The following is a 27,288-nucleotide window of genomic DNA, read 5'->3' as shown; positions in this document are numbered from 1 at the left end:
GTCTTATAATCTTGTTTCTCCCATCTCTTACATGTTAGATAGTCATTTGTGTTCACTTCCCTTTTGTCGATAATGTCCGTGTTAGTATTTTAATTTCTCAAGCATTACGAAAATACCAAAAAGATTGTTGAAGATAATCTGAACCTTTCTGTACTTTATTTTGCATTTTCTTTGTCGACGATCTTTGGGAACGACCTTGTTAGTTTAGGTTTTATTTTCTGCATTCATCTCTTAAAATTGTGTTACCTAGATTTAGCCGAGCATAGTCGTCGTCGCCTAGTCCCTGTGGAGAACACGACATCCGTAGTTTGGGGCTTAAAAACCCCGTTATATTACAATTGATCATTTTTGGCGCCATTGCCAGGGACTAGCGTCGAGCGATTGTGTTAGGCTATAGACTAGATTTACTTTAGTTCCTTGTTCAATTCGTCGTGTATTTCATCTTCAGTGTTTTTCTTCTACTTTCCCCCATTGTTGCTTCGGCTTATGAGGATACTAACCTTCTGACTAGTGTTTATGAGTGTGTGTAGGGAATCATAAATCTTTGCTGGTTGTTCTATAGTTACACTTGGTTAAGATATGGCATTGCTTCGTGATCTTTGGATGCCAAGTAGTCAATGTTATATCACAGGACCGGTTTGGCCAACTATTGAGGCAGAGAATTTTGAGATGAAGCCTGGTCTTATTGCTTTGGTTCAACAACAACAGTTTGGAGGACTGCCCACTGAGGATACCTATGATCACTTATACCGAGTCATGGAGTATTCAGGTACAGTCAAGTACCATGGAGTTCCTCAAGATGCTATCAAGTGCATGCTGTTCTCATTCTCTCTCCGGGATGATGCTCGTGCTTGGTATCTATCCTTGCCATCAAGGTCATTCAGTTGGAACGAGATATCACAAGCTTTCTTGGATAAATATTTCCCACTACACAAGCAGTCCGCAATTCGAGATGAGATCCTCAGCTTCGTTCAGCGTGAAGGCGAGAGCCTGTATGATGCTTGGGAGAGATACAAGGCTTTATTCAGGAGATGTCCTAACCACGGGCTCGAGAGATGGTTAGAGCTGCAGATATTCTATAGAGGATTGACTTGGGACACTCGAGCTTACGTCGATATGGCAGCGGGCGGAGCTATTACAAACAAGACACTTGATGAAGCTTTTCTGCTGATTGAGAGCATAACTTTCCACCAACTTCAGTGGTACAATAAGAAGCCCACGTCTGATTCATTGGTTTGCTTGCAACAAATCACTACACCTTAGCCACCAATTCTTACACAGAAGACTGAACCTCTATCTCAGTGTGACAAGATTGAGCTTGCATGGATTATCTTTGACGATGATGACACCATTCTAGTTGACACACACGCTATAGATCATATGGATACTAGTGTTGGAGACTCGGTTTTGCATTGTGATGATTCTTCCATTGATGAGCCAGAGCTGCAGTTAGTTGTTTTTGATATTGAGGAGTCACCTTTAGTTGATATTGATCATGTGCTGCTAGAGCCAGATATGGAGAAGTTCACCTTCGATGATGTTAGCCGTATTGCTTCCTCAACACTTGAGCCTGAGATGGAGAGCTTCATGGTTGAGTATGGTGAGGTGGATTCAGATGTCAAGGAGTCAAGCTCTATTTCCCTTGTTGACATGAATCCGGTGGAAATTTCTACTACCAGACCTCACTTGGTATCTTCAATGGAGGTAGTCCTGAAGCTTCTTCCTAACTATCTCAGGTATGATCTCAGCTTTCTCGACAAGATATGCCATATCATGGATACTGCCTATGCACCATGTGACTTGTTGTTGATACATGTTCCTGACTTGCTCAATAGATATACTTATATGATAGGGTACTCTATCGATGACTTAGAGGGCATTCTCTCTGTCACTTGTATTGTCTTGGTTGTTGAGTGTTCTTTCAGGTTGATGCTTGTGTACCATTTACTGCGAGTTGACCGAGTTCGAGATGACATTCCCTGGGATCCTGGTGGACTCAGAGCATGGGGGTGAGGAGAAGCAAGGGGGCACACACGAGGAAGGGAGAAGCTGGAGCAGGCATGAGGATAGAGAAGCAAAAGGAGAGGAGCTGCAGTTGGTGAGGTGATCGAGCGAGTGCTACATCATCAAAGCCCGGTGAGCTGTTTCATGACCCATTCCGAGTATATCATCCATTGATACATGCTGAAATCAAATGTTATTTGGGTTGCTTAAGCCATTTCTTAAATGTCGTCCCACTAAATTTTACCTTTGACATATGATGCTTGATGTGAATATGTGAACTGAATCGTGAATACCTTGTAAACTAGTGATCTACATACTGCTTGTTTTGCTGAAACTAGTGAAAGTTATTAGTTTTGAGTGCTCAAATCCCTAGTACACTAGAAAACTTAATATTTTCTGCTTTTACCTCGATACACCTAGATCATTAAGAGTCAGATGCTGAGTTTGTGCCTAATGTGTTCCCATTGAGAGCAATCACCTAACCACTATGGATTAGTATGCTATGTTCCCTGGATCGGTAGCATGTGAACCATACATGGAGAAGTGATGATTCCTATTTTTGTGCTTATGCGTTGTTCATTTAAGATAAGTAATAATGAATAAATAAGTCTGACTACCTACAGTAGCATGTCATGTTCCTGGGATCGGTTGCATGTGAAATCGGGTTAGCTTGGGCAGTAATTAATAATAAAAAAATGTAATTGTCGAACCAGGTGTATACCATGTTCTCGGGATCGGTGGTATGTTCTTTTGGGGAGACAAACAAAAAAAACTAAACTAATAATTGGTCGATCCAGGTGTATACCATGTTCTCGGGATCGGTGGTATGTTCCTTTGGTGAGATCGATAAAATATTATCATTGCTTTACTTCTGTAAATAAGTGATTTGATCACAAGTTTATGTTCTTTTTTGTGCTCGGGATCATGCTCTCTTTAGGAACCTTTGGCACAATCATCATTTGAACTTGTTGATCCACTTTTATCATTGTAAAAGTTTAAAATGATTGAGTCTACTAGTATCCTATTGCTTTGTAGCACTCTTGACCATTGATTTGCACTAGTTAAGTCCAAAGCATGCATTGTTTAGAGATCTACTTCACTTGGCATTCTCTAGTCAGCTCATTGTTCACTGTCTAGCTCTTGTCATATGCCTTTACTTGAGGACAAGTAAAGATTTATGTGTGGGGGAACTTGATAAGCACATTTCATATATATAATTTTGGCATACAAATATACCATTTGTTGAGTTCTGACATTAATTTTTGCTATGAAATACTGAATATTTGAATGATAATCATATAAGAGCATGTTGACTAGTGAATTGTTTCTTTTGCAGAAAAGTGCGAGAAGGCACTATAAACTTCAAGATTCAGTCGATTGCCAAACGCGATGAGACTTGGGGCTGGAACGAGAGAACGAGGGACCCGAGCGAGAAGATAAGAAGTATCCAGGGGCAAGCTAATGTTGGAGGATTATCTTGAGAAGAAAGGAAGCAGGAGGGCCAAAGTGAAAAAATGGCAGATCATAGGAGGCCAAAATCCATAGACGCCCTGATTCCCAAATTAGGCCTGGCATCTCATCTCTCTCCCCCGATCCCTTTCTTCTCCACCACCGGCCGCCGCCGTAGCCAGGCCGGCGTGGGGCGCAACACCGCTCCACCGCGCCTCCAACTTCACCGCGCCCTCCATCCACCAGCACCACCACACCACCAGCAGCCTCCATCCATTTCCGCACCTCGCGCACCTGACCAAACGGGCGTCTGGTCCTCCGCGCGAACCAGCACCCCACGCCCTTGCTACTCTTCTTCTTCCCCCGTCCTTCCTGCTGGTCCCCCAACTCCTCTTACTACTACTACTTCTAAATCCCCTGCCGCATCTCTTCTTCTCTCTTCACCTGCTGCTGCTCATCCCTCACACCCCTTCTCTAGCTGGCTGCTGCTGCTCTTCACCTTCCCTTGCCCCAACCTGCTGCTACTTCTTCTCTCAACCTCCTGCTCCGCTTCTCCCCATGAACTTGCTGCTGCTCCACTTCTCCCCATGAACCTGCTGCTGCTCTGCTTCCTGATGCCCTTGCTTCATCTCTAAACCCATCTCTGTTGCTGTTCTTCCTCACCAAACTGCTGCTGCTCCCAACCCCTTGCTGCTATCTCTCTCTACTGCCCCTGCTACCCTTCTTCTCTGAACCTACCTACTCCTTCTCTCTCTCTCTCTCTCTCTCTCTGAAATACCTGTGCAATTGAGATGTTTGAGACTCTGTAAGGTTCAGACTTTGTAAAATTCAGAATTGATATGTGTATGGTGTGTAATGTTCAGATTTGACTAGTGTAAGCATCTTGTTATTTATTCAGTTTGGTACTGGTATAATATAGTACTTGTTATGTTGGATCTGACTAGTGGAGGCCTTGTTAATTTGAGAGATTATTGATCTATTAGAATTTGCTTCTGCAAATTAGTATTCTGTTAGCATATGAATGTGTTCACCCCTTGTGTGTTTGTTCCATTGTCCATGTGTTAGCTCTAGTACATGTGCTATATAAATACATGTGTGTTTGTGGTGTAAACCATCTATATTGAGTCTTATAATCTTGTTTCTCCCATCTCTTACATGTTAGATAGTCATTTGTGTTCACTTCCCTTTTGTCGATAATGTCTGTGTTAGTATTTTAATTTCTCAACCATTACGAAAATACCAAAAAGATTGTTGAAGATAATCTGAACCTTTATGTACTTTATTTTGCATTTTCTTTGTCGATGATCTTTGGGAACAACCTTGTTAGTTTAGGTTTTATTTTCTCCATTCATCTCTTAAAATTGTGTTACCTAGATTTAGCCGAGCATAGTCGTCGTCGCCTAGTCCCTGTGGAGAACACGATACCCGTAGTTTGGGGCGTAAAACCCCGTTATATTACAATTGATTATTTTTGGCACCATTGCCGGGGACTAGCGTCGAGCGTAGACTAGATTTACTTTAGTTCCTTGTTCAATTCGTCGTGTATTTCATCTTCAGTGTTTTTCTTCTACTTTCCCCCATTGTTGCTTCGGCTTATTGGGATACTAACCTTCTGACTAGTGTTTATGAGTGTGTGTAGGGAATCATAAATCTTTGCTAGTTGTTCTATAGTTACACTTGGTTAAAATATGGCATTGCTTCGTGATCTTTGGATGCCAAGTAGTTAATGTTATATCACAGGACCGGTTTGGCCAACTATTAAGGCAGAGAATTTTGAGATGATGCCTGGTCTTATTGCTTTGGTTCAACAACAACAATTTGCAGGACTGCCCACTGAGGATACCTATGAGCACTTATACCGAGTCATGGAGTATTCAGGTACAGTCAAGTACCATGGAGTTCCTCAAGATGCTATCAAGTGCATGCTGTTCTCATTCTCTCTCCGGGATGATGCTCGTGCTTGGTATCTATCCTTGCCATCAAGGTCATTCAGTTGGAACGAGATATCACAAGCTTTCTTGGATAAATATTTCCCACTACACAAGCAGTCCGCAATTCGAGATGAGATCCTCAGCTTCATTCACCGTGAAGGCGAGAGCTTGTATGATGCTTGGGAGAGATACAAGGCTTTATTCAGGAGATGTCCTAACCACGGGCTCGAGAGATGGTTAGAGCTGCAGATATTCTATAGAGGATTGACTTGGGACACTCGAGCTTACGTCGATATGGCAGCGGGCGGAGCTATTACAAACAAGACACTTGATGAAGCTTTTCTGCTGATTGAGAGCATAACTTTCCACCAACTTCAGTGGTACAATAAGAAGCCCACGTCTGATTCATTGGTTTGCTTGCAACAAATCACTACACCTTAGCCACCAATTCTTACACAGAAGACTGAACCTCTATCTCAGTGTGACAAGATTGAGCTTGCATGGATTATCTTTGACGATGATGACACCATTCTAGTTGACACACACGCTATAGATCATATGGATACTAGTGTTGGAGACTCGGTTTTGCATTGTGATGATTCTTCCATTGATGAGCCAGAGCTGCAGTTAGTTGTTTTTGATATTGAGGAGTCACCTTTAGTTGATATTGATCATGTGCTGCTAGAGCCAGATATGGAGAAGTTCACCTTCGATGATGTTAGCCGTATTGCTTCCTCAACACTTGAGCCTGAGATGGAGAGCTTCATGGTTGAGTATGGTGAGGTGGATTCAGATGTCAAGGAGTCAAGCTCTATTTCACTTGTTGACATGAATCCGGTGGAAATTTCTACTACCAGACCTCACTTGGTATCTTCAATGGAGGTAGTCCTGAAGCTTCTTCCTAACTATCTCAGGTATGATCTCAGCTTTCTCGACAAGATATGCCATATCATGGATACTGCCTATGCACCATGTGACTTGTTGTTGATACATGTTCCTGACTTGCTCAATAGATATACTTATATGATAGGGTACTCTATCGATGACTTAGAGGGCATTCTCTCTGTCACTTGTATTGTCTTGGTTGTTGAGTGTTCTTTCAGGTTGATGCTTGTGTACCATTTACTGCGAGTTGACCGAGTTCGAGATGACATTCCCTGGGATCCTGGTGGACTCAGAGCATGGGGGTGAGGAGAAGCAAGGGGGCACACACGAGGAAGGGAGAAGCTGGAGCAGGCATGAGGATAGAAAAGCAAAAGGAGAGGAGCTGCAGTTGGTGAGGTGATCGAGCGAGTGCTACATCATCAAAGCCCGGTGAGCTGTTTCATGACCCATTCCGAGTATATCATCCATTGATACATGCTGAAATCAAATGTTATTTGGGTTGCTTAAGCCATTTCTTAAATGTCGTCCCACTAAATTTTACCTTTGACATATGATGCTTGATGTGAATATGTGAACTGAATCGTGAATGCCTTGTAAACTAGTGATCTACATACTGCTTGTTTTGCTGAAACTAGTGAAAGTTATTAGTTTTGAGTGCTCAAATCCCTAGTACACTAGAAAACTTAATATTTTCTGCTTTTACCTCGATACACCTAGATCATTAAGAGTCAGATGCTGAGTTTGTGCCTAATGTGTTCCCATTGAGAGCAATCACCTAACCACTATGGATTAGTATGCTATGTTCCCTGGATCGGTAGCATGTGAACCAGACATGGAGAAGTGATGATTCCTATTTTTGTGCTCATGCGTTGTTCATTTAAGATAAGTAATAATGAATAAATAAGTCTGACTACCTACAGTAGCATGTCATGTTCCTGGGATCGGTGGCATGTGAAATCGGGTTAGCTTGGGCAGTAATTAATAATAAAAAAATGTAATTGTCGAACCAGGTGTATACCATGTTCTCGGGATCGGTGGTATGTTCTTTTGGGGAGACAAACAAAAAAAACTAAACTAATAATTGGTCGATCCAGGTGTATACCATGTTCTCGGGATCGGTGGTATGTTCCTTTGGTTAGATCGATAAAATATTATCATTGCTTTACTTCTGTAAATAAGTGATTTGATCACAAGTTTATGTTCTTTTTTGTGCTCGGGATCATGCTCTCTTTAGGAACCTTTGGCACAATCATCATTTGAACTTGTTGATCCACTTTTATCATTGTAAAAGTTTAAAATGATTGAGTCTACTAGTATCCTATTGCTTTGTAGCACTCTTGACCATTGATTTGCACTAGTTAAGTCCAAAGCATGCATTGTTTAGAGATCTACTTCACTTGGCATTCTCTAGTCAGCTCATTGTTCACTGTCTAGCTCTTGTCATATGCCTTTACTTGAGGACAAGTAAAGATTTATGTGTGGGGGAACTTGATAAGCACATTTCATATATATAATTTTGGCATACAAATATACCATTTGTTGAGTTCTGACATTAATTTTTGCTATGAAATACTGAATATTTGAATGATAATCATATAAGAGCATGTTGACTAGTGAATTGTTTCTTTTGCAGAAAAGTGCGAGAAGGCACTATAAACTTCAAGATTCAGTCGATTGCCAAACGCGATGAGACTTGGGGCTGGAACGAGAGAACGAGGGACCCGAGCGAGAAGATAAGAAGTATCCAGGGGCAAGCTAATGTTGGAGGATTATCTTGAGAAGAAAGGAAGCAGGAGAGCCAAAGTGAAAAAATGGCAGATCATAGGAGGCCAAAATCCATAGACGCCCTGATTCCCAAATTAGGCCTGGCATCTCATCTCTCTCCCCCGATCCCTTTCTTCTCCACCACCGGCCGCCGCCGTAGCCAGGCCGGCGTGGGGCGCAACACCGCTCCACCGCGCCTCCAACTTCACCGCGCCCTCCATCCACCAGCACCACCACACCACCAGCAGCCTCCATCCATTTCCGCACCTCGCGCACCTGACCAAACGGGCGTCTGGTCCTCCGCGCGAACCAGCACCCCACGCCCTTGCTACTCTTCTTCTTCCCCCGTCCTTCCTGCTGGTCCCCCAACTCCTCTTACTACTACTACTTCTAAATCCCCTGCCGCATCTCTTCTTCTCTCTTCACCTGCTGCTGCTCATCCCTCACACCCCTTCTCTAGCTGGCTGCTGCTGCTCTTCACCTTCCCTTGCCCCAACCTGCTGCTACTTCTTCTCTCAACCTCCTGCTCCGCTTCTCCCCATGAACTTGCTGCTGCTCCACTTCTCCCCATGAACCTGCTGCTGCTCTGCTTCCTGATGCCCTTGCTTCATCTCTAAACCCATCTCTGTTGCTGTTCTTCCTCACCAAACTGCTGCTGCTCCCAACCCCTTGCTGCTATCTCTCTCTACTGCCCCTGCTACCCTTCTTCTCTGAACCTACCTACTCCTTCTCTCTCTCTCTCTCTCTCTCTCTGAAATACCTGTGCAATTGAGATGTTTGAGACTCTGTAAGGTTCAGACTTTGTAAAATTCAGAATTGATATGTGTATGGTGTGTAATGTTCAGATTTGACTAGTGTAAGCATCTTGTTATTTATTCAGTTTGGTACTGGTATAATATAGTACTTGTTATGTTGGATCTGACTAGTGGAGGCCTTGTTAATTTGAGAGATTATTGATCTATTAGAATTTGCTTCTGCAAATTAGTATTCTGTTAGCATATGAATGTGTTCACCCCTTGTGTGTTTGTTCCATTGTCCATGTGTTAGCTCTAGTACATGTGCTATATAAATACATGTGTGTTTGTGGTGTAAACCATCTATATTGAGTCTTATAATCTTGTTTCTCCCATCTCTTACATGTTAGATAGTCATTTGTGTTCACTTCCCTTTTGTCGATAATGTCTGTGTTAGTATTTTAATTTCTCAACCATTACGAAAATACCAAAAAGATTGTTGAAGATAATCTGAACCTTTATGTACTTTATTTTGCATTTTCTTTGTCGATGATCTTTGGGAACAACCTTGTTAGTTTAGGTTTTATTTTCTCCATTCATCTCTTAAAATTGTGTTACCTAGATTTAGCCGAGCATAGTCGTCGTCGCCTAGTCCCTGTGGAGAACACGATACCCGTAGTTTGGGGCGTAAAACCCCGTTATATTACAATTGATTATTTTTGGCACCGTTGCCGGGGACTAGCGTCGAGCGTAGACTAGATTTACTTTAGTTCCTTGTTCAATTCGTCGTGTATTTCATCTTCAGTGTTTTTCTTCTACTTTCCCCCATTGTTGCTTCGGCTTATTGGGATACTAACCTTCTGACTAGTGTTTATGAGTGTGTGTAGGGAATCATAAATCTTTGCTGGTTGTTCTATAGTTACACTTGGTTAAAATATGGCATTGCTTCGTGATGTTTGGATGCCAAGTAGTCAATGTTATATCACAGGACCGGTTTGGCCAACTATTGAGGCAGAGAATTTTGAGATGAAGCCTGGTATTATTGCTTTGGTTCAACAACAACAATTTGCAGGACTGCCCACTGAGGATACCTATGAGCACTTATACCGAGTCATGGAGTATTCAGGTACAGTCAAGTACCATGGAGTTCCTCAAGATGCTATCAAGTGCATGCTGTTCTCATTCTCTCTCCGGGATGATGCTCGTGCTTGGTATCGATCCTTGCCATCAAGATCATTCAGTTGGAACGAGATATCACAAGCTTTCTTGGATAAATATTTCCCACTACACAAGCAGTCCGCAATTCGAGATGAGATCCTCAGCTTCATTCAGCGTGAAGGCGAGAGCTTGTATGATGCTTGGGAGAGATACAAGGCTTTATTCAGGAGATGTCCTAACCACGGGCTCGAGAGATGGTTAGAGCTGCAGATATTCTATAGAGGATTGACTTGGGACACTCGAGCTTACGTTGATATGGCAGCGGGCGGAGCTATTACAAACAAGACACTTGATGAAGCTTTTCTGCTGATTGAGAGCATAGCTTTTCTGCTGATATGGCAGCGGACTATGCTGATTTAGCCGAGCATAGTCATCGTCGCCTAGTCCCTGTGGAGAACACGACATCCGTAGTTTGGGGCGTAAAAACCCCATTATATTACAATTGATCAATAAGTCATTTTAACCTAGAAAAAAATAAGGGGAGGACCTTCGGGACAAAGCGCTGCCGTCTCGAGGCGGAACTTGGGTAGGAGCACTTTTTCCCTCTGGCGGAGCGATTCCGCCGGGGGAACTTCCCTCCCGGATGGGGAAATTATCGTCATCATCATCACCAACAACTCTCCCATCTTGGGGAGGGCTATCTTCATCAACATCTTCAAGAACACCAACTCCTCTCATACCCTAGTTCATCTCTTGTGTTCAATCTTTGTACCGGAACTATAGATTGGTGCTTGTGGGTGACTAGTAGTGTTGATTACATCTTGTAGTTGTTTACTATATGGTTTATTTGGTGGAAGATTATATGTTCAGATCCATTATGCTATTTAATACCCCTATGATCTTGAGCATGATTATCATTTGTGAGTAGTTACTTTTGTTTTTGGGGTCATGAGAGAAATCATGTTGCAAGTAATCATGTGAACTTGATATGTGTTCGACATTTTCATGATATGTATGTTGTGATTCCCTTAGTGGTGTCATGTGAACGTCGACTACATGACACTTCACCATATTTGGGCCTAAGGGAATGCTTTGTGGAGTACTTATTAGATGATTGGTTGCCAGAGTGACAGAAGCTTAAACCCAAGTTTATGCACTATTCTGCAAGGGACCGATTGGATCCAAAAGTTTATTGCTATGGTTAGAATTTATTCTTAATACTTTTTTCATAGTTGATGATGCTTGCGAGAGGATTAGTCAGAAGTAGGAGGTTTGTTCAAGTAAGAACGACATCACCTAAGCACCGGTCCACCCACATATCAAATTATCAAAGTAGCAAACACGAATTAAGCCAACATGATGAACGTGACTAGATGAAATTCCCGTGTACCCTCAAGAACACTTTGCTTATCATAAGAGACCATATTGGCCTGTCCTTTGCCACAAAAGGATTGGGCTACCTTGCTGCACTTTTGTTACTACTATCGTTACTTGTTCGTTACAAATTATCTTGTTATCAAACTACTCCGCTACTTACAATTTTAGCACTTGCAGACACTACCTTGCTAAAAACCACTTGTCATTTCCTTCTGCTCCTCGTTGGGTTCGACACGCTTACTTATCAAAAAGTCTACAATTGACCCCATATACTTGTGGGTCATCAAGATGGAGATCAAAAGCACACGATGATGATGGACATATCATGTCACATATTTTGATTGCATGTGATGTTTAACTTTTATGGATCTTATTTTTCTTAGAACGACGGTAGCATTATAAGATGATCCCTTCACTTAATTTCAAGATAAAAGTGTTCTCCCTAAGTATGCACCATTGCCAAAGTTCGTCGTTTTGAAGCACCACATGGTGATCGGGTGTGATAGACTCTACATTCACATACAATGGGTGTAGGCCAGTTTTGCACACTCAGAATACTTGGGACAAACTTGACGAGCCTAGCATGTACGAACATGGTCTCAGAACACTGGAGACCGAAAGATTGAGACCCCGAGTTATCCGGATCAGTATTAAAGCTTGCATTGACATAACCCTTTACGTGCTATCAAACCTCCCACAGATACCGGAGGAATACCTTGTGTTCTATCAGACGTCACAACATAACTGGGTGATCATAAAGATGCTCTACAGGTCTCTTCGAAGGTGTTTGTTGAGTTGGCATAGATCAAGATTAGGATTTGTGACTTCGAGTATCGAAGAGGTATCTCTGGGCCATCTCGGTAATAGACATCATAAGCTTGCAAGAAAATGACTAAGGAGTTAGTTTCGAAATGATGTATTACAAAACGAGTAAAGAGACTTGCCGGTAACGAGATTTAACTAGGTATGAAGATACCGACGATCGAATCTCAGGCAAGTAACAACCGATGGAGAGAGGGAATTACGTATGTTGTCATAATAGTTGGACCGAAAAAAATGTTCATAGAATATGTAGGAACCAATATGGGCAGCCAGGTTCCGCTATTGGTTATTGACCGGAGAGGTGTCTCGGTCATGTCTACTTAGTTCTCGAACCCGTAGGGTCTGCATGCTTAACGTTCATTGACGATATAGTGTTATATGAGTTATATGAATTGGTGAACCAATGTTGTTCGGAGTTCCAGATGAGATCATGGACATGACAAGGAGTCCCGAAATGGCCGAGAGGTAAATATTGATATATATTATGATGGTACTCGGACACGGGAAGTGTTTCATAGTGTACCAGTTAGTTATCGGAATACCAGAGGGGTACCGGACACCCCTGGGAGGGTAATGGACCTATTGGGCCATTAGAGGGAGCACACCAGGCCACAATGGGCTGGCGCACCCCCTATGACAGCCACCCAAGTGGGGGAAAGGAAAGGGGGGATTCGTCCTCCCCCTTCCTTCCCTCTTCCCCCTTTCCTCCCCCCTCTTACAAATATGGTAGGGGGGTGCCACTTGGGAAGGACACCAAGTAGTATTCGGCCTACTTGGGGGTGCCTCCTAGGTGCTCCCTTCTCCCCACACCTATATATATGTGGGAGGGGGCGCTTAGAACAAGCACAACAATTGCTTAGCTGTGTGCGGCGCCCCTCCACCTTTTACACCCTCGGTCATATTTTTGTAGTGCTTAATAGCTTCATCATCACCGTCACCACACTGTCGTGCTGCCAGAACTCATAAACTACCTCGCTGTCTTGCTGGATTAAGAAGGCAGAGGATGTCACCGAGTTGAACGTGTGCTGAGCGCGGAGGTATCGTATGTTCAGTACTCGATCGGTTGGATCGCGAAGAAGTTCGACTACATCAACCGCGTTACTAAACGCTTCCGCTTATGGTCTACGAGGGTACGTAGACACACTCTCCACCTCCCGTTGGTATGCATCTCCATGGATAGATCATGCGTGTGCGTATATTTTTTTCCATGCAACGTTCCCTACAGTGGCATCCGAGCCAGGTCTATGTGTAGATGATATGCACGAGTAGAACACAAAGAGTTGTGGGCGGTGATAGTCATACTTCTTACCACCAATGTCTTATTTTTATTCGGCAATATTGTGGGATGAATAGGACTGAACCAACCTTACATGTCCACGTACATGGGACCAGTTCCACTGACAAACATGCAACTAGTTTTGCATAAAGGTGGCTGGCGGGTGTCTATTTCTCCTACTTTAGTTGAATCGAATTTGACTATGGATGGTCCTTGAAGAAGGTTAAAACAACAAACTTGAGGAATCACCATTGTGGTTTTTTGCATAGATAAAAATGGTTCTTTCTAGAAGCCCATAGCAGCCACGTAAAACTTGCAACAACAAAGTAGCGGACGTCTAACTTGTTTTTGCAGGGCATGTTGTGATGTGATATGGTCAAGACGTGATGTGTTGATGTATGAGATGATCATGTTTCGTAATATCGACTACCGACAGGAGCCTTAGGTTGTCCCTTTATTGTATGAAGTGCAGATGCCATGTAATTGCTTTGCTTTATCTCTATGCGTTAGCAATAGTTGTAGAAGCAATAGTTGGCGAGACGACCGCGACGCAACGATGGATATCAAGCTGTCGAGACGGTGAAGATGAAGATCACGACGATGCTTTGGAGATGGAGATCAAAAGCACAAGATGATGATGGCCATATCAGGTCACATATTTTGATTGCATGTGATGTTTATCTTTTATGCATCTTATTTTGCTTAGAACGATGGTATCATTATAAGACGATCCATTCACTTAATTTCAAGATAAAAGTGTTCTCCATGATTATGCACCGTTGCCAAAGTTCGTCCTTTTGAAGCACCACGTGATGATCGGGTGTGATAGACTCTAGGTTCACACACAACAGGTGTAAGCCAGTTTTGCACACGCAGAGTAATTGGGTGAAACTTGATGAGCCTAGCTAGCATGTAAAGACATGGTCTCGGAACACTAGAGACCGAAAGTTCAAACATGAGTCATATAGTAGATATGATCAACATAGAGATGTTCACCATTGATGACCACCCCATCTAACATGATGATCGGACATGGGTTAGTTTATTTGGATCATGTATCACTTAGACAACTTGAGGGATGTTGATTTAAGTGGGAGTTAATTAGTAATTTGATTAATTGAAGTTCATTTATCATGAACTTAGTCCTGATAGTATTTGCAAATCTATGTTGTAGATCAATAGCTCGCAATGTAGCTCCCCTATTTTTGATATGTTCCTAGAGAAAAATAAGTTGAAAGATGATAGTAGCAATGATGCGGACTGGGTCCGTGATCTGAGGATTATCCTCATTGCTGCACAGAAGAATTATGTCCTTGATGCACCGCTAGGTGACAGACCTATTGTAGGAGCAGATGCAGACGTTATGAACGTTTGGCAAGCTCGATATGATGACTACTTAATGGTTTAGTGCGCCATGCTTTACGGCATAGAACAGGCACTTCAAAAATGTTTTGAACGCCACGGAGCATATGAGATGTTCCAAGAGCTGAAATTGGTATTTAGGACTCATGCCCGTGTCGAGAGGTATGAGATCTCTGAAAAGTACTTTGCCTACAAGATGGAGGAGAATAGCTCAGCCAGTGAGCATGTGCTCAGAATGTCTGGGTACTACAACCACTTGAATCAAGTGGGAGTTAATATTCCAGATAAGATAGTGATTGACAGAGTTCTCTAGTCACTATCACCAAGCTACTAGAACTTCATGATGAACTATAATATGCAAGGGATAACAAAAACATTTCCTGAGCTCTTCGTGATGCTGAAATCGGTGAAGGTAGAAATCAAGAAAGAGCATCAAGTGTTGATGGTTAACAAGGTCACTAGTTTCAAAAAAAGGGCAAAGGGAAAGAAAGGGAACTTCAAGAAGAATGGCAAGCAAGTTGCCACTTCCATGAAGAAGCCCAGAGTGGGACCTAAGACTGAAACTGAGTGATTCTATTGCAAAGGGAATGGTCACTAGAAGTAAAACTGCCTTGAATATTTGGCGGATAAGAAGAATGACCAAGTGAACAAAGGTATATTTGATGTACATGTTATGTATGTGTACCTTACGAGTATTCATAGTAGCCTCTGGGTATTTGATACTGGTTTAGTTGCTAAGATTAGTAACTCGAAACAGGAGTTGCAGAATAAACAGAGACTAGTTAAGAGCAAGGTGATGATGTGTGTTGGAAATGATTCCAAGGTTGATACGATCACCATCGCACACTCCCTCTACCTTCGAGATTAGTGTTGAACCTAAATAAATGTTATATTTGGTGTTTGTGTTGAGCATCAATATGATTTGATCATGATTATTGCAATATGATTATTCATTTAAGTCAGAGAATTATTGTTGTTCTATTTACATAAATAAAACCTTCTATGGTCATACACCCAATGTAAATGGTTTATTGAATCTCGATCATAGCGATTCAAATATTCATAATATTGATGCCAAAAGATAAAAAGTTGAGAATGATAGTGCAACATACTTGTGGCACTACCGTTTAGGTCATATTGGTGTAAAATGCATGAAGAAAGTCCATGCGGATGGACTTTTGAAATTACTTGATTATGAATCATTTGATACTTGTGAACCATGCCTCATGGGCAAGATGACTAAAACTCCATTCTCCGGATCATTGGAGAGAGCTTATGACTTATTGGAAATAATACATACCAATGTATGCGGTCCGATGAGTGTTGAAGCACGCGGCGGGTATCGTTATTTTCTGACCTTTCGCAGATGCTTTGGGTAGGTATGAGTATATCTACTTGATGAAACACAAGTCTGAAACATTTGAAAAGTTCAAAGAATTTCAGAGTGAATTGGAGAATCATCCTAATAAGAAAATAAAGTTTCTACGAGCTGATCCTGAAGGTGAATATTTGAGTTACGAGTTTGGCCTTCATTTAAAACAATGGGGACTTGTTTCACAACTCACACCACCTGGAACACCACAGCGTAATGTTGTGCCCAACAATGAGTTTTAGAATTCCTAATAAATCCTAGAGGCCCAGTTAGCCCATTTGTGCAAGGCAAGGGGTGCTACTAAAGTTTAGTCCCACATTGCTAGTTTGGCGGGAGTTGGACGTCCTTATAAGGGAGGTTGTTTCCCCACATGTATGAGCATGAGAACAAGAGAGACATACATGTGCGCTCCTCCTCTGCCGCCCGCCTCCGCCTGCCTCGCCATGCCACACCTCGTCACGATGCGCCGCGGGTGAATCTCTTTGGCTACTGGCTGTCCGCTTCGTCTCCCTCTCTTTGTTTCACCTCCCGTCGATGCCCATTCGTCTCCTTCTCATGTGCCTATATAAGAGAGGTCGCTCCTCTTCATAGAGACACATCAAAACTCCACCTTCCTCTCACCTCCAAGTTCTAGACCACTGAGCTACTATTAGGATATTCCCCATCTAGACTTGTGGCGTGCACCGTAGGTTGGGACAGTAGGCCTCTGAAACCCCACCTCTCTGAGTCCTGTACGGGAGAAGGGTGATAATGTTTTTGGGGAGCACTCTGCACGATTACTGACTTGTTCATCATGGACACCCCGGATGCTGACGATCACTTCCCCAATGTTGACTTCTTCCTCGACGCCGACCACCTCTTTGACGACATGGCCGGCGAGGATGTCAACCCCATCACCAATGCTTCTATCTCAGCTCAGTATGTCTTGGTGTTCTTTCTGTTTGAGTTCCTGCCACCGTTTATTGTTCTAGTGTATGTTCTAGATATGTTCTATTCTAGTTCATATATGTAGATGCTAATTACCTTCTCTCTGTTAGATTGCATGACTTGTTCTATCTATGCTATAATAGTCATATTTTATCGAGTATTTCTGTTAATAAAATCATATCATAATTTGCTCTTATTTTGAACACACGGCGCCTCTCATCCCCCTCTCAAGACACCTTTTTGACACCCCCTAGGCCACCCGACGTGGACGCCCCACCTTATTCCCCTCGTCTGGTTATTTTTGGTGCCGTACTACCTACCCGGCTATCAGACATGGGTGTCCCACGCCCCCACGCATAGTCGTAGGCTTGATTGTTGTGGTTCTGGTGGTGAAGGGTTTGATCCACCTTGCAGTTGGATCTCCGACACCTTCCTGTGTGGTCCTACACTTCGCATGTGCTTCCTTGTTCTTCAGCCACGATTGTGACCACTGTGGTGAGCTCCATTCCTTCTAATATTGTAGCAATTCTTGGCTTTCGCCGATGTATTTTATTAGAGTTAGCTACAACTTAGAAACTTCTGTTAAGTATTTTGTGTGAAGTCAAACTAGTTTAATGTTGTTGCAGTATCCACTAGAACAATGATGAAACTTGTTACCTTTACACATACTTATGTCATGGCTAGATTTGGATAGTATGTGTTCAAGAATAACAACCATTCTCTTTAGATAAGTATCCATTTTAGTTGCACTGCACACATAAAATCTGGTTCTAGATTTGAGGTTTCATGAATAAGATTTTGGTTCATGACAACCATTGACGGAACCAACATAGTTTGTTGGGTTTTACACCACCACCTATTTTCCAGTGAAGTCAAAAGAATTAACAATTCTAGTCAAGAGAGTTAAAATAAGTCAACAGAGTTAGCAATTTTAGTCGAGAGCCGCCACCTGCTAAATTTTAACAAAATAAAAAACAAGTAGCTATCACTTTGCCTTCAGATAGCAAAAGAGTTGGGTTGTCATTGCTTGAAAAAATATGCACAAGGCATCTAACATGGTTGCATTTTTCTAACCATGGCTACATCACACACACTTTTCTTGAAAAATCATATGTTAGAAATCACATGCGATTATGATTTTTAAACTGCGTTCAATGGTAGGTTACATCACATTTTCCTTCTAAAAAAGCTATGTGCAAGACTTCACACATAGTTATGTTTTTAGAACCGTGTGCAGTGTCAAATACATCACACATCAGTTGTGTTTAAAAAACCATATGTAAGATCTCACACATGGTTGTGTTTTAAAAAATGTGTACACCTCACACTTTTATGTTTCAAGAACCATGTGCAAGGCCTTACATACGATTGTATTTCTATAGCCTTAACGATGTTGGCAACATCACACACTAGTGATCCTCAATGCTTTGATACCATTTCGACATAGCTATCAGGTTTCTTTCTATGAGCTCAACGCCTTGGGGTATCTCCAACGGCAACCCGCAAATTTTCTCCCGCATCCGTTCACGGACAGGGGGGACCAGTCCGCAGACACGGATGCGTGAGGACGTCATTCATCCGTAGCCGCATACATTGGGCCTTCCTAATTTTTTCCAAGTTCGCACAATCAAGTAGTTGCATGCAAAGGGTACATACGTTCAAATAGCCGTATGCAACACTAGTTCAAATTTAAAAAGGTTCAAATATTACATCCCAACATTGTTATCCCATTTCACCACCCACTAATGCTCAATAAGATCTTCCTTTAGCTTGTCATGAGTTGGTCGTGCCGAATTTGTTGATACATTTGAATAAACTCCTCAAATGTGGCCGGATTCTAGTCCAGAAGTTGGATAGGAACACCCATGTTCTCAAATTTCAGAGCTGCGGCATCATGGTGATACGTCTCCATCGTATCTACTTTTCCAAACTCTTTTGCCCTTGTTTTGGACTCTAATTTCCATGCTTTGAATGAAAATAACCTGGACTGACGTTGTTTTCAGCAGAATTGCCTTGGTGATATTTTTGTGCAGAAATCAAAGTTCTCGGATGGACCTGAAATTTTACGGAGATTTTTGGTGGAATAAACAAAAAATACTAGGGGCACGCCTACCCCCCAGGGCATGCCTCCCAGGATTGTGGGCCCCCTGGACCGCCTCCGACCCTAATCCCAACACTATATATTCCTATTCATGGAGAAAAAAATCAGAGAGAATGATTCATCGCGTTTTAGGATACGGAGCCGCCGCCGCCTCCCATTCTTCATCGGGAGGGCTGATCTAGAGTCTGTTCGGCGCTCCGGAGAGGGGAATCAGTCACCATCATCATCATCAACCTTCCTCCATCACCAGTTTCATGATGCTCACCATCGGGAGTGAATAATTCCATCATAGGCTTGCTAGATGGTGATAGGTTGGCTGAGATTTATCATGTAATTGAGTTAGTTTTGTTAGGTTTTGATCCCTAGATTCATGTTGCTATGACTTTGCTATGCTTAACACTAGTCACTAGGGCCCGAGAGTTCCATGAATTCAGATCTGAACCTATTATGTTTTAACGAATATATATGTGTTCTTGATCCGGTCTTCCAAGTTGTAGACAGCTATTACGAGTTATGATCCGCATACCCCAATGTGACACTAATTGGGATTCTTTCCGGTTATTACCATAGTTTGAGGAGTTCACGTATTCATTAAGTGGTAATGCTTTGTTCCCATTCTCTATTAAAAGGAGGCCTTAATATCCCTTAGTTTCCTTATGGACCCCGCTACAATGGGAGGGTAGGACAAAAGATGTCATGCAAGTTCTTTTCCATAAGCATGTATGACTATATACGGAATACATGCCTACATTATATTGATGAATTGGAGCTAGTTCTGTGTCGCCCTAGGTTATAACTGTTGCATGATGAATGCCATCCGACATAATTATCCATCGCTAATCCAACGCCAACGAGCTTTTCACATATTGATCTTTGCTAAGTTACTTTCGTTGCTATTGCTGTTACAATCACTACAAAACTGCTACTGTTACTTTTGCCACTGTTACCGTTACTATGATACTACTTTGCTACTAAATACTTTGCTGCAAATATTAAATATTTCAGGTGTGGTTGAATTGACATCTCAACTGCTAATACCCGTGAATATTTTCTGGCTCCCCTTGTGTCAAATCAATAAATTTGGATTGAATACTCTACCCTCGAAGACTTTTGTGATCCCCTATACTTGTGGGTTATCAAGACCTTTTTCTAGCGCCGTTACTGGGGAGCATAACTCTATTTGGTGAGTCACTTCCGATTTGTATATGTTGATCACTATGAGGAATCTAAAAGATACCAGAACCAAGAGTTTTCCCTCTACTACGAGGGGAGGTAAGGAACTTCCATCTAGCTCTGCACTTGATCCACCTTCTGTTTTGAGTATGCTTGCAACACATACGCCTACTATTAATCCTGATATGCTGCTAGTAATTGATGATGCTACTTTTTCTGTGAATGATACCTATGATGATGCTAGTACTTTGCTTGACAAGACTGTGCCACTAGGAGAATTTCTTGATGAACAACTTGCTAGATCTAAAGAGAATGAAACTACTGAAACTGATGAAATTATTGAAACTAAAGATTATGATTCTCCTCCTAGATATGAATTGCCTGAGGTACCTGAGGGTTACGTTTTGGATGGAGAGGTAGCTACGGACTTTCTTGCTTGTAAGGATAGAGATGATCTTAAGAAATTATTATGCAAGTGGATAGAAAAATCATTGAATGCTAGAATGCAATATGATCCTAAGTTTGCTACTTCACCTATCATTGTTACTGATACGGATTATGAATTCTCTCTCGATCCTAAGTTAATTACTTTGGTTGAATCTGATCCTTTCCATGGTTATGAATCTGAAACTGTTGTGGCACATCTTACTAAACTGAATGATATAGCCACCCTATTTGCTCATGAGGAAAAAGTTCGCTACTACTACATTGTTAAGTTGTTTCCTTCTTCATTAAAGGATGATGCTAATACATGGTATACTTCTCTTGCTCCTGGTTGTGCATAGTCCCCAGGATGTGATATATTACTTCTCTGAAAAATATTTTCCTGCTCACAAGAAACAAGTTGCTTTACATGAAATATTTAACTTAGTGCAAATTGAAGAAAAGAGTCTCCCACAAGCTTAGGGGAGGATTGTACAATTACTTATTGCTTTGCCTAATCATCCTCTCAAGAAAACTGTAATACTTGATATCTTTTATAATGGACTAACTGATGCTTCTAGGGACCACCTAGATAGTTGTGCTGGTTGTATTTTCATGGAACTAACTATTGAACAAGCTGAAGAATTATTGAATAATATATTGAGGAATGATAATGATTGGACTCTTCTCGAACCACCTCCAAAGCCAACTGCGAAGAAGCGAGGTATTCTATTTCTTAGTCCTGAAGATATCCAAGAGGCAAAGAAATCTATGAAAGAAAAAGGTATTAAAGATGAAGATGTTAAGAATTTACCACCTATTAAAGATATACATGGTCTTAATACCCGGACACAGGTTGTAGAGGTAAATTCTCTCTATGGATTTAATGAAGGTTATATTCCTTATACTAAATTTGCTAGTCAATGCTTGGATGAATTTGATAACTTTATTGTCAAACAAGAAAACTTCAATTCATATGTTAGTAGACAATTGAAAAGAAATGCTTATATGCTTGAACACTTGAGTGACTATATGTTTGGAACTGTTAATGATCTCAAGATTGTTAGTAAACATGCTTCCATGGTAAAAACTCAAGTTGAACAAGTTCTCAAGGCACAAAATGATTTGCTTAATGAGATGAATAATAAAATGAATGATCATGCTATTAGAGTTATGACTAGAGGTGGTAGAATGACTCAGGAACCTTTGTATCCTGAGGGACATCCTAAGAGAATTGAACAAGATTACCAGAGAATTAATACCGATGCACCGAGTCCATCTAAAAAGAAAAAGAATAATGACATGACTTTGCATGCTTCTAGTGAACCTACTGTAGATACACCTGAGAATCCAAATGATATTTCTATTTCTGATGCTGAGACACGATCTGGTGATGAACATGAACCTAGTAATAATGATAATGATGATGTTCATGTTGATGCTCAACCTAATAATGATAATGATGTGGAGATAGAACGTGTTGTTGATCTTAATAACCCACAACCTAAGAATAAAAGATATGATAAGAGAGACTTCATTGCTAGGAAAAATGGTAAAGAATGAGAACCATGGGTTCAGAAACCCATGCCCTTTCCTCCAAACCATCAAAGAAAAAGGATGATGAAGAATTTGAGCGCTTTGTTGAAATGCTTAGACCTATCTTTTTACGCTTACGTTTGACGATATTCTGAAAATGTCTCCTTATGCTAAGTATATGAAAGATATTGTTACAAATAAAAGAAAGATACCGAAAGATGAAATTTCCACCTTGCTTGCTATTACACATTTAAGGGTGGAATACCTAAGAAACTAGGAGATACTGGAAGACCAACTATACCATGCTCCATTAAAGGAAAGTATGTTAAAACTGCTTTATGTGATCTAGGAGCCGGTGTTAGTGCTTATGCCTTCTCTTTGTATCGAAGACTTGATTTGAATAAGTTGGCGCCAACTGAAATCACTTTGCAAATGGCCGATAAATCAACTACCATACCCATTGGTGTTTGTGAGGATGTACCTGTCCTAGTTGCAAATGTTACTACCTTAATGGACTTTGTTATTCTTGATACACCCGAGGACGATAGTATGTCGATCATCCTTGGTAGACCCTTTTTGAATACTGTAGGGGCTGTTATTGATTGCAATAAGGGAAATGCCACTTTTCATGTCAATGGTAATGAGCATACAATACACTTTCCAAAGAAACAACCTTATGTGAATATTATCAAATCTATTGGAGAAATTCCAACAATTGCTATTGGAGGTTTTAAATTCCCTATTCCTACTATCAAAAAGAAATATGATATTCATATTGTTAAGGAAATTCATATCCCCATTGAGGTAACCTAGTATTATTATAAAATTATCCTGTTTCATGTCACTCGAAAGAAGTTCGTTAATAAGACTTCATCAACCTTGTTAATGGATTCATTTTGATGAGCATGTGACGGATGAATTTAGGAGACACAACTTTCTGCACCCACTTTTTACTTTCTGTTATTTAGAATAAATAAAGGAGAAATGCTATTATTTTTCTATTTTCCAAATTATCTGTGCAATAGAAAATGACCAGAAAATAAAAATTCTCTAAATGCCCGGAAAAATTGGTATGATCTTTTATGCATTATTTAATAATTTTGGCACTAAACACACCTCAGGGGGTGCACCAGTGGGCCACAAGCCCACAGGGGGCGTGCACCCCCTGTGCGCGCCTAGGTGGCTTGTGGGTCCCACGTGGGTCCCCTCACTTATTCCAGCCACCCATCCACATTGTAAACCTCCAGAAAAAATCACACCATTGCTTAAACCCGTGTTCTTCCTCATCTTGCCGCCATTTTTGATCTCCTTGCTCGTAGCTCTATTTGCAAAACTATTTTGGGGGATTGATCATCAGTATGTGACTCCTCTAATGGTCCAGTTAGTTTTTATTCTAGTGCTTTATATATTGCAAATTTTTGCTTCTATGGTGACCTTGTTCTTGAGCTTGCATGTCAAATTTATATGGTGCAAGGTAGTTTTGTTGCATGATATAGCCTCTAGATACTTGTGGGAGTAGTTGCTATTAGTTTGGTTGAGTTTGGTTCACTTTTATTTTGAGTCACTAAATTTTTTTAGAAATTTTTAGAGGAAGAAAATGATGAGGAAAATGTTCCAAGGTGGTTCTTCAAAGAAGAAATCCCTAAGCCTTGCGATACATGAGCCGGACCTTGAACCACCGCGGGAAGCCCACTACGACCTTGTGAATGGTCGTTGGATCATTTCATGACTCGTGCAGGTTTCAAGGAAGAATTTGATATATATATATATATATATATATATATATATATATATATATACATGCACAACACCGGTGTGACGGACTTCTTGTCAGATAAGTGCCGCCAACATTACAACCTCACTGTTTCTTTTGTACGAAGATTTAAGTACTCGCAACCACCGAGGAAAATGAAGATATTTCATATGGAAAGAGGAGGCAGGCGAGTATCAGAGGGTGAGGGAAACCGCCCGCTTGCATGAGGCAGCCCGCCAAGTGGTGACAACTGCAATCCCAAGTACAACTCTGGATATTATCCCAGTCAGCCATGGCCCTAGACCAACTTAGGCCAAAATCCTAAGCTTGGTGGAGTACGTATTTCTCACCGACATTACATTCATGCATCACACATTCATTCTAGTTGTCTGTGTTCATACTTTTTCATTGTATTATCCATGTTAGTTTATTTTTTCTTGATTTCTTCTTGTGTGTTTGAAAATTTTAAGAAAAAACAAAAATATTTCTCGCTCTCTTTTTAGCTTTTCTTTCTAGTTTAATTATTTCTAGTATTAAAAGAAAACCCAAAAAGATTTAACGTTCTTCTTTAGCTTGTTGGGAGCTTTCCCGTGTAAATAATTTTTTTTGTTTTTGTTTTCTTTTACTTCTTTTGCTTTCTTTATAAAAACAAAAACTCCAAAAATATTTTAGTGTGTTTCTTTGAATTTCTTTTCTTTTCTTTGGGTCGAAAGGAGAAGACCACGATGAAATTGTTGAGTGGCTCTCATATGCATTATTGTTGATCTAACAAAGATGTCATATTGTCGGTGTTCTAGGAACGGGGGTCCCAGACTTGCCTGCCTCCGGCTTGCGGCGTGGCTCAAGGGGTGGCCTAGTACGACCCATCTCCATCAATGCAAACTCAAGACCCTCGCGAGGGGCCAAGCCTCGCGAGGCAGACGACACAAGGCTTCCTCAGGAGCGGCCTCAGCAGACAGGGTCGCGAGGAGGCGGAGAGATCAAGGCAAGGGTACCGCGCGAGGTGCTCGTGACGCAAGCCATGATGATCGAGACCAGGCGGGCGCCAGGCGGGCACCGACCTGCGCAGTGTTGTTGTTTCCTCTTTGATGCAAAGGGGGCAAGCATAGGCACGGAGTACCGAGGCATCAGGCAAAGATTACCATTTCGGCACAAAAAGACCAAGACCAGCAGAGCGGTAGGATGGAGGTCACGGTGGAGCCCAAGACGGCGTCATCGCCAGTACCTTTGGCAACCGAAGACCAACTTTAGTCAGGATAACTTGTACTAGATGTTCCCCTTTGAAACGGCAGTTGTTGGCTCCCTTCCCGCTCAAAATCTGGGAAGAGGACCAAGGCCTCTATAAGTAGAGATAGCCACCATAGTAGGTGGGAGGATCAAATCCTTTCCTACGAGAACGCCACACCAGCTGAAGAACACCTCTCGTGAGGCATTTTTTCCTCTGTACTGTTCAACATCAGCTCCTGAGGCAATCCACCACACCACACACTAGAGTAGAGTATTACACCAGAACGGTGGCCCGAACCAGTATAAATCTTGTCTCCCCATTGTTGTTCATCGTGTAGCATAGATTCTCGCGAGGCATTTGGGCGTGGATTGGTAGGGGAAAGATCTTCGCATGCAGCCCAGAGTTCGAACCTCAAGTGTCTGCCGGAACCCCACATCTGACATTTGGCGTGCCAGGTAGGGGTGCGCCGGAATCTCTCTTCCGCTGTTCCACGTTTGATCGTCCATCGGGTCCATGGCTGACGCTCGCCGGGCTTGCGCCGAGCATCGGGCTGCACTACAGGAATCTGCTACTTTGCCATCTGCCACGGCGGACGGCAAAGGCATGGATGGCGGACGACAAAGACCTTTGCCGTCAGCCGCGGACGGCAAAAGGTGACGGCAAAGTAGGGGATGGCAAAGAGCTGCGTTGCCGTCTGCTTCGGGCAGCTGACGGCAAAGGGGCCTTTGCCATCAGCAGCGGATGACAAAGAAGACGGACGGCAATAAATGCGCTGTTACTCCGTTAGGTGGTTAACGGCAGGCCTTTGCCGTCCGCTGCGGACGGCAAAGCCTTTGCCGTCAGCTGCTGATGGCAAACTGACCAAATTGGTCAGCCTCCCAGGAAGCACAGTTGCCTGCCACGCGGCCTCCTAGGAAGCAAAGAACCCTTTTCCGTCGGTGGCAAACGGCAAAGAGCCTGCATATTGTCTCTTTTTTTCTGTTTTTTTAATCCAACAATTTTTACAGCAAATATATATGACATATATAGATATATTTCCATATCACATATCCAGCACATAAGTTTCATATCACATATCACATCAGTTTCATCCATACACTTTGTTCATACATAAGCAAGTTCCATCCATACACATTGTTCATACATAAGCAAGTTCCATCCATATACATATTACAATGCATAGTTTCGTCAAGATAGCAAGTTCTATCATAGCAAGCTAGATACAATGCAAAGTTTCATCAAAGGAAAAGCAAGCACTCCATCATAGCAAGCTAGCTTCCATGAAGTGAATGAAATATGCAAAATGGTAAATAAGAAAGTTAGAAATAGGTGACTAGAACAAGAAGAAGACTAGAACAAGAAGTATATGTCATTTATGAGCTAACTTAGGTGAAATGGATCATATATGAGCTAACAAAGTTGAAATGGGTTGTTTATGAGCTAACTTAGTTGAAATGGATCATTTATGAGCTAACTTAGTTGAAATGGGTCGTTTATGAGCTAACTTAGGTGAAATGGATCGTCTATGAGCTAACTTAGGTGAAATGGATCGTTTTTTGAGCTAGCTTAGGTGAAATGAATCATTTATGAGCTTTTATGAGCTAACTTAGTTGAAATGGGTTGTTTATGACCTAACTTAGGTGAAATGGATCATTTAAGAGCTAATTTAGGTGAAATGGATCGTTTTTAGCTAACTTAGGTGAAATTGATCGTTTAGGAGCAAATCTAGGTGAAATGGGTCATTTTGGAGCTAACCTACGTGAAATGGGTCATTTTGGAGCTAACCTAGGTGAAATGAGTCATTTTGGAGCTAACCTAGGTGAAATGGGTCATTTTAAAGCTAATGTAGGTAAACTGGATCATTTACGAGCTAATCTACTAAAATGGGTCATTTTAGAGCTAACTTGGATAAATTGGATCACTTGTAAGCTAAGTAAGGTAAAATGAGTCATATTAGAGCTAACTTAGGTAAAATGGATCGTTTATGAGCTAACTAAGTTAATTATGCAATTT

The 27,288-nt window shown here is 41.7% G+C and overlaps 3 non-coding genes across 3 annotated transcripts; all 3 read right to left on the bottom strand.

Annotated features, from left to right (window-relative positions):
* Positions 1 to 945: 945 nt before the first annotated feature.
* LOC119296461 lies at positions 946 to 1,049 on the bottom strand. Its single transcript, XR_005145227.1, has one exon. It is a non-coding gene; the product is annotated as a small nucleolar RNA R71 (small nucleolar RNA).
* Positions 1,050 to 5,507: 4,458 nt separating this feature from the next.
* LOC119296463 lies at positions 5,508 to 5,611 on the bottom strand. Its single transcript, XR_005145229.1, has one exon. It is a non-coding gene; the product is annotated as a small nucleolar RNA R71 (small nucleolar RNA).
* A 4,458-nt stretch (positions 5,612 to 10,069) lies between these two features.
* LOC119296453 lies at positions 10,070 to 10,173 on the bottom strand. Its single transcript, XR_005145219.1, has one exon. It is a non-coding gene; the product is annotated as a small nucleolar RNA R71 (small nucleolar RNA).
* Between the last annotated feature and the right edge of the window lie 17,115 nt (positions 10,174 to 27,288).

The sequence above is a fragment of the Triticum dicoccoides genome, chromosome 4B (genome assembly GCF_002162155.2).
Source record: "Triticum dicoccoides isolate Atlit2015 ecotype Zavitan chromosome 4B, WEW_v2.0, whole genome shotgun sequence".
NCBI lineage: Eukaryota > Viridiplantae > Streptophyta > Magnoliopsida > Poales > Poaceae > Triticum > Triticum dicoccoides.
Note: the sequence above shows the minus strand (reverse complement) of the source record. Positions and strands in the feature narration are given on the sequence as shown.